Source organism: Triticum urartu, chromosome 4A (genome assembly GCF_056163025.1).
Source record: "Triticum urartu cultivar PI428250 chromosome 4A, HENAU_Tu73, whole genome shotgun sequence".
Classification (NCBI taxonomy): domain Eukaryota; kingdom Viridiplantae; phylum Streptophyta; class Magnoliopsida; order Poales; family Poaceae; genus Triticum; species Triticum urartu.
The window spans coordinates 145,765,451-145,774,646 of NC_141876.1; positions in this window are offsets into that span (position 1 = coordinate 145,765,451).

Sequence of the window (9,196 nt, forward strand, 5' to 3'; positions counted from 1 at the left end):
TGTTTTTTCAGAGGTATAGCTAGACTTTATTGATCATAGACCACATGAAGTGGTATAAAAAATGATTATGGGATGATCAGCCAAAGGTGTCGTCCCTGATCAATACGAATTGTTTTCTTGACCCTGTGGTGGTGTGGGTCCATTTACATTGACCGAACTTAACCTGGCCCATTCCATTTATTTTAACATGTGAAAGGTAAGAAGTTGCAATCGAGAAGGGCTGCCACAAGTCGAGTAACTTATATGGAGTCAGTCAATGAAGGTGATGAATGACTGACTATGATCGATAGAGCCTGGAACTAGTCGGGACACGTAACAAAACTAGATACAGTGCAGGGGACATTGCATTCACATACCATGGGGGAATCAAAATAATAATCACATTTTACCTACATGTAAGTTGCCTAATTTTAAATTTAGGTAAGTCGATTTTCTATTGTTGATTCTTTTGTTCAGATTTATGTTTTTTTCCTTGTATTCTTTTATAGCTTCTCAAACCGATTTTTGACTTGCCCTCGTTTTGGGGTAAGTCGACTTTTTCTTAGGCTGAATTTTTGACTTGCCCCGTATACATTGCCTTTTCGAGGCGTTGGGGTGTGTCTAGAGCACATCTAGATGTGCTCTAGTTATTGCACATCTAAGTGAGTGAATCATGCATAAAGAAGAAAAGGAAAAAGAAAAAGAAAATATCCACACGAATCTCAACGTAAGATCAATGACATAGGACTTAGATGTGCAATACTTATGGCACATCTAGATGTGCTTTAGCAAAACTGTTTTGCTTTGCTTTTTATTTTTTTGGGGATTTTTCATAATGGGTATTTTTGGATGTTGGATGAGTAGAATTGTATATAGCAAGTATTATACAATATGGATGTAAATTATACTGTTATATACTTATTCTTTGCATATTTAAAAAGTGTAATTTCAGTGCAATATCATGTGCAAATTTTTTATATGTTGTTTATTTATATCTGCCACTAATTCATTTTTTTAGGAAACTTGTTTTTTTAATAAAATTTCACTATTATATGCTTATTCTTGCATTATAAAAAAATTGCAATTTCTATGTAAATTATGTGCAATTTTTTCCATTATTTGTTTCTTTTTTTTCATTTTCTTTCATCTGAATGAGTAATACCAATGCAACTAATTCATTCTTTCTTAGAAAACTTTCTTATTTTATTTTTATTTATTTTCTTATTTAAGAGTAATACAAATGCCACTAATTCATTCCGTTATGAAACTTTTTTTTGCAAAAAATCCACTAGTATATGCTTGTTCTTGCATATGATAAAAAAATGTAATTTCTACGTGAATGGAGTGCAAAGTTTGTCATTGTTTTTTTTTCATATTCCTCTTAAAGGGTAATACCAATGCCACCAATTTATTTTCTTAATTATTATTATTTTATTTTGTTTTAGTATTTATTTAATTCTCTTTGTGTAAAATACCAACGCCACTAATTTATTTCTTCTTTGGAAACTTCTTTTTCTGTGCGTAAATTCCATTATTATATGCTTATTCCTGCATATTTTGAAAAAAGCCCAATTTTGGTGTTAATTTTGTGCAAATTTTGTCGTTATTTGTTTCATTTTACATTTTTTTCTTCTTCTTAAAGTGTAAACCAATGCCACTAATTCATTCTTACTTAGAATTTTTTCTTATTTTGATTTTATTTTAGTATTCCTTTCATTTCCCCCGTTTAGAAAAGTACACATATTATAGGCCTGCCTACACATTTGATCATCATCCTCATGCGAATACTAATTGAACTCTAACTTCGTATCCTATAAAAGACTCACTTAGTGATGATGGTGTGTCTGTCATCCGTCAATTCAGACCATCTCATCTGCATCCAACGGATGTGAAGTAAGTAGCATTTTTGCAACAAGACCCCACCTTTCTTCTCTGATTTGGAGAAAAATCTCTTCAAACCAACCACACCCTCACCTCATCCAAATAGCCACAAAGAATACATTTTGAGTGAAACCTAACATATTTTTAGTGATATATACCAAAGCTAGAGTGTTTTTTCTTTCAAATTCATGAACATGTATTATTATATTTTGATCCGTTGCAATGCACGAGCACATTGCTAGTATACCTAAATAGTTGATCCCCACTAACTCAATTACATTAACATGCAACTATGCCAACTCATCATGTCACCATGCATGCTTCAGTAACTTTAATTCTCTCAACATGCAACTATGCCAAATCATCAAGCCATCATACATGGAAAATTAATCACACCTTAACATGCACCTGAAGGAAATATGCCCTAGAGGCAATAATAAAGTTATTATTTATTTTACTATTTCATGATAAATGTTTATTATTCATGCTAGAATTATATTAACCAGAAACATAATAAATGTGTGAATACATAGACAAACATAGTGTCACTAGTATGCCTCTACTTGACTAGCTCATTGATCAAAGATGGTTAAGTTTCCTAACCATAGACATGAGTTGTTATTTGATCAATGGGATCACATCATTAGGAGAATGATGTGATTGACTTGACCCATTCCGTTAGCTTAGCACTTGATCGTTTGTTTACTGCTATTGCTTTCTTCATGACTTATACATGTTCTTATGACTATGAGATTATGCAACTCCCGAATACCGGGGGAACACTTTGTGTGCTACCAAACATCACAACGTAACTAGGTGATTATAAAGGTGCTCTACAGGTGTCTCCGATGGTACTTGTTGAGTTGGCATAGATCAAGATTAGGATTTGTCACTCCGATTGTCGGAGAGGTATCTCTGGGCCCTCTCGGTAATACACATCACTATAAGCCTTTCAAGCATGATAACTAATGAGTTAGTTATGGGGTGATGTATTATGGAACGAGTAAAGAGACTTGCCGGTAACGAGATTGAACTAGGTATTGGATACCGACGATTGAATCTCGGGCAAGTAACATACCGATGACAAAGAGAACAACGTATAGTGTTGTGCGGTTTGATCGATAAAGATCTTCGTAGAATATGTAGGAACCAATATGAGCATCCAGGTTCCGCTATTGGTTATTGACCGGAGACATGTCTCGGTCATGTCTACATAGTTCTCGAACCCGTAGGGTCCACATGCTTAAAGTTCGATGACGGTTATATTATGAGTTTATGTGTTTTGATGTACCGAAGGAAGTTCGGAGTCCCGGATGTGATCACAGACATGACGAGGAGTCTCGAAATGGTCGAGACATAAAGATTGATATATTGGAAGCCTATATTTGGATATCGAAAGTGTTCCGGGTGAAATCGGGATTTTACCGGAGTACCGGGGGTTACCGGAACCCCTCGGGGGTTTAATGGGCCAAGATGGGCCTTAGTGGAGAAGAGGAGGGGCGGCCAGGGCAGGCCGCGCCCCTCCTCTCCCTCTAGGCCGAATTGGACAAGGAGGGGGGGCCCTTTCCTTCCTCTCTCCCTCCTCCTCCCCCCTTCTCCTACTCCAACTAGGAAAGGAGGGAGTCCTACTCCCGGTGGGAGTAGGACTCCTCCCTGGCGCGCCTCCTCCTGGCCGTCCGCCTCTCCCCCTTGCTCCTTTATATACGGTGGCAGGGGGGCACCTCTAGACACACAAGTTGATCGCAAAGATCTCTCCCAGCCGTGTGCGGTGCCCCCTCCACCATAATCCACCTCGGTAATACTGTAGCGGTGTTTAGGCGAAGCCCTGCTGTGGTAGCTTCATCAACATCGTCACCACGCCGTCGTGCTGACGAAACTCTTCCCGAGCTCTACTGGATCGTGAGTTCGCGGGATGTCACTGAGCTGAACGTGTGCTGAACGCGGAGGTGCCGTACGTTCGGTAGTGAGGATCGGTCGATCGTGAAGACGTACGACTACATCAACCGCGTTGTCATAACGCTTCCGCTTAACGGTCTATGAGGGTACGTGGACGACACTCTCCCCTCTCGTTGCTATGCATCACCATGATCTTGCGTGTGCGTAGGATTTTTTTTTTGAAATTACTACGTTCCCCAACAGTGGCATCCGAGCCTGGTTTTATGCGTAGATGTTATATGCACGAGTAGAACACAAGTGAGTTGTGGGCGATACAAGTCATACTGCTTACCAGCATGTCATACTTTGGTTCGGCGGTATTGTTGGATGAAGCGGCCCAGACCGACATTACGCGTACGCTTACGCGAGACTGGTTCTACCGACGTGCTTTGCACACAGGTGGCTGGCGGGTGTCAGTTTCTCCAACTTTAGTTGAACCGAGTATGGCTACGCCCGGTCCTTGAGAAGGTTAAAACAACACTAACTTGACGAACTATCGTTGTGGTTTTGATGCGTAGGTAAGAACGGTTCTTGCTCAGCCCGTAGCAGCCACGTAAAACTTGCAACAACAAAGTAGTGGACGTCTAACTTGTTTTTGCAGGGCATGTTGTGATGTAATATGGTCAAGACATGATGCTATATTTTATTGTATGAGATGATCATGTTTTGTAACCGAGTTATCGGCAACTGGCAGGAGTCATATGGTTGTCTCTTTATTGTATGCAATGCAATCGTCCTGTAATTGCTTTACTTTATCACTAAGCGGTAGCGATAGTCGTAGAAGCAATAGTTGGTGAGACGATAACGATGCTACGATGGAGATCAAGGTGTCGCGCTAGTGACGATGGTGATCATGACGGTGCTTCAGAGATGGAGATCACAAGCACAAGATGATGATGACCATATCATATCACTTATATTGATTGCATGTGATGTTTATCTTTTATACATCTTATTTTTCTTTGATTGACAGTAGCATTATAAGATGATCTCTCACTAAATTTCAAGATAACAGTGTTCTCCCTGAGTATGCATCGTTGCCAAAGTTCGTCGTGCCCAGACACCACGTGATGATCGGGTGTGATAAGCTCTACGTCCATCTACAACGGGTGCAAGCCAGTTTTGCACACGCAGAATACTCAGGTTAAACTTGACGAGCCTAGCATATGCAGATATGGCCTCGGAACACTGAGACCGAAAGGTCGAGCGTGAATCATATAGTAGATATGATCAACATAGTGATGTTCACCATTGAAAACTACTCCATTTCACGTGATGATCGGTTATGGTTTAGTTGATTTGGATCACGTGATCACTTAGATGATTAGAGAGATGTCTATATAAGTGGGAGTTCTTAAGTAATATGATTAATTGAACTTAAATTTATCATGAACTTAGTCGTGGTAGTATTAGCATATCTATGTTGTAGATCAATAGCTCGCGTTTAGCTCCCCTGCTTATTTTGATATGTTCCTAGAGAAAGCTAAGTTGAAAGATGCTTGTAGCAATGATGCAGATTGGATCCGTGATCTGAGGATTATCCTCATTGCTGCACAGAAGAATTATGTCCTTGATGCACCGCTAGGTGATAGACCTATTGCAGGAGCAGATGCAGACGTTATGAACGTTTGGCTAGCTCAATATGATGACTACTTGATAGTTTAGTGCACCATACTTAATAGCTTAAAATCGGGACTTCAAAGACGTTTTGAACGTCATGGATCATATGACATGTTCCAGGAGTTGAAGTTAATATTTCAAGAAAATACCCGAGTTGAGAGATATGAAGTATTCAACAAGTTCTATAGCTAAAAGATGGAGGAGAATAGCTCAAGCAGTGATCATGTGCTCAGATTGTCTGGGTACTACAATCGCTTGAATCAAGTGGGAGTTAATCTTCCAGATAAAATAGTGATTGACAGAATTCTCTAGTCACCATCACCAAGTTAGTAGAACTTCATGATGAACTATAGTATGCAAGGGATGACGTAAACGATTCCCGAGCTTTTCATGATGATGAAATCGATGAAGGTAGAAATCAAGAAAGAGCATCAAGTGTTGATGACTAACAAGACCACTAGTTTCAAGAAAAGGGCAAAGGGAAAGAAAGGGAACTTCAAGAAGAACGGCAAGCAAGTTGCTGCTCAAGTGAAGAAGCCCAAGTCTGGACCTAAGCCTGAGACTAAGTGCTTTTACTGCAAAGGGACTAGTCACTGGAAGCGGAACTACCCCAAGTATTTGGCGGATAAGAAAGATGGCAAAGTGAACAAAGGTATATTGGATATACATGTTATTGATGTGTACTTTACTAGTGTTTATAGCAACCCCTCGGTATTTGATACTAGTTCAGTTGCTAAGAGTAGTAACTTGAAATGGGAGTTGCAGAATGAACAGAGACTAGTTAAGGGTGAAGTAACGATGTGTGTTGGAAGTAGTTCCAAGAATGATATGATCATCTCGCACACTCCCTATACTTTCGGGATTAGTGTTGAACCTAAATAAGTGTTATTTGGTGTTTGCATTGAGCATGAATATGATTTAATCATGTTTATCGCAATACGGTTATTCATTTAAGTTAGAGAATAATTGTTATTCTGTTTACATGAATAAAACCTTCTATGGTTATACACCCAATGAAAATGGTTTGTTGAATCTCGATCGTAGTGATACACATATTCATAATATTGAAGCCAAAAGATGCAAAGTTAATAATGATAGTGCACATTATTTGTGGCACTGCCGTTTAGGTCATATTGGTGTAAAGCGCATGAAGAAAATCCATGCTGATGGGCTTTTGGAATCACTTGATTATGAATTAGCTGATGCTTGCGAACCATGCCTCATGGGCAAAGATGACTAAGACTCCGTTCTCCAGAACAATGGAGCGAGCAACTGCCTTATTGGATATAATACATACTGATGTATGAGGTCCGATGAGTGTTGAGGCTCGCGGCGGGTATCGTTATTTTCTGACCTTCACAGATGATTTGAGCAGATATGGGTATATCTACTTGAAGAAACATAAGTCTAAAACATTTGAAAAGTTCAAAGAATTTTAGAGTGAAGTGGAAAATCATCGTAACAAGAAAATAAAGTTTCTACGATCTGATCGCAGAGGCGAATATTTGAGTTACGAGTTTGGTCTTCAATTAAAACAATGTGGGATAGTTTCACAAACTTATGCCACCTGGAACACCACAACGTAATGGTGTGTCCAAACGTCATAACCGTACTTTATTTGATATAGTGCAATCTATGATGTCTATTACCGATTTACCACTATCATTTTGGGGTTATGCATTAGAGACATCTGCATTCACATTAAAAAGGGCACCGTCTAAATTCGTTGAGACGACACCGTATTAACTGTGGTTTAGCAAGAAACCTAAGCCCTCGTTTCTTAAAGTTTGGGATTGCGATGCTTATGTGAAAAAGTTTCATCTTGATAAGCTCAAACCCAAGTCGGAGAAGTGCGTCTTCATAGGTTACCCAAAAGTAACTGTTGGGTACACCTTCTATCACAGATCCGAAGGCAAGATATTTGTTGCTGAGAATGGATCCTTTCTAGAGAAGGAGTTTCTCTCGAAAGAAGTGAGTGGGAGGAATAGAACTTGATGAGGTAACTGTACCTGCTCCCTTATTGGAAAGTAGTTCATCACAGAAACCAGTTCCAGTGACGTCTATACCAATTAGTGAGGAAGTTAATGATAATGATCATGAAACTTCAGATCAAGTTGTTACTGAACCTCGTAGGTCAACCAGAGTAAGATCCGCACCAGAGTGGTACGGTAATCCTGTTCTAGAGGTTATGTTACTAGACCATGACGAACCTACGAACTATGAAGAAGCGATGGTGAGCCCAGATTCCGCAAAATGGCTTGAGGCCATGAAATCTGAGATGGGATCCATGTATGAGAACAAAGTGTGGACATTGGTTGAGTTGCTAGATGATCGACAAGCCATCGAAAATAAATGGATCTTCAAGAGGAAGACAGACGCTGATAGTAGTGTTACTATCTACAAAGCTAGACTTGTCGAAAAAGGTTTTGACAAAGTTCAAGGTGTTGACTACGATGACATTTTCTCACTCATAGCGATGCTTAAGTCTGTTCGAATCATGTTAGCAAATTGCCACATTTTATGAAATCTGGCAAATGGATGTCAAAACTACATTCCTTAATGGATTTCTTAAGAAGAGTTGTATATGATGCAACCAGAAGGTTTTGTCGATCCTAAAGGTGCTAACAAAATGTGCAAGCTCCAACGATCCATCTATGGACTGGTGCAAGCATCTTAGAATTGGAATATACGCTTTGATGAGTTGATCAAAGCATATAGTTTTATACAGACTTGTGGTGAAGCCTGTATTTACAAGAAAGTGAGTGGGAGCACTACAACATTTCTGATAAATATATGTGAATGACATATTGTTGATTGGGAATAATGTAGAATTTTCTGGAAAGCATAAAGGAGTATTTGAAAGGAGTTTTTTTTCAAATAAAGACCTCGGTGAAGCTACTTACATATTGAGCATCAAGATCTATAGAGATAGATCAAGACGCTTGATAAGTTTTTTCAATGAGTACATACCTTGACAAGATTTTGAAGTAGTTCAAAATGGAACAGTCAAAGAAAAAGTTCTTACCTGTGTTACTAGGTGTGAAATTGAGTAAGACTCAAAGCCCGACCACAGCAGAAGATAGAAAGAGAATGAAAGTCATTCCCTATGCCTCAGCCATAGTTTCTATAAAGTATGCCATGTTGTGTACCAGATCTATTGTATACCCTAAACTGTGTTTAGCAAGGGAGTACAATAGTGATCTTGTAACATCCCAAAATTCTAAATTTTGGAATGTTATAATAAATAGATAGATTTGATTGATTGTTTGATTGATTGTCTGAAAGTGAGTGAATTCGAATTTTTTGAAAGTTAAATGAGAGGGAATAAAAGGACTTTCCCAAACTTTCATATTTGCTTTCTGATCTCCATGAATTCAAATTCTTTTCAAATACAAAACCCTTGAGCGAAGATGATATGACTTCTTCCATTTAAAATTAAATGAAAGGGTATTTGAAAATAATTGAATTTCATTGGAAATATTTCAATTCATAAACTTCATGCAGCTCAATGATTTTCATGAGAGAAGATAAAATGACTTCTTCAAATTATATGAAATATGAGTTGGGAGTTCAAAGAATTAAATTCAAAGTTCTTTTAAATTTATTTTCAATTTGGAGTTATTTGAGTTTTATTCAAATTATTTTTCTCCAAAAATAAAATATATGGAAAATAGGGTAACATGATTCCCTATATTAGAAAATTGGAGAGAAATAAATTTGAAATCATTTTGGTATTTTTTAAAATGATTTTTGTTGGATTTTAATAGACCACCAGCACTCT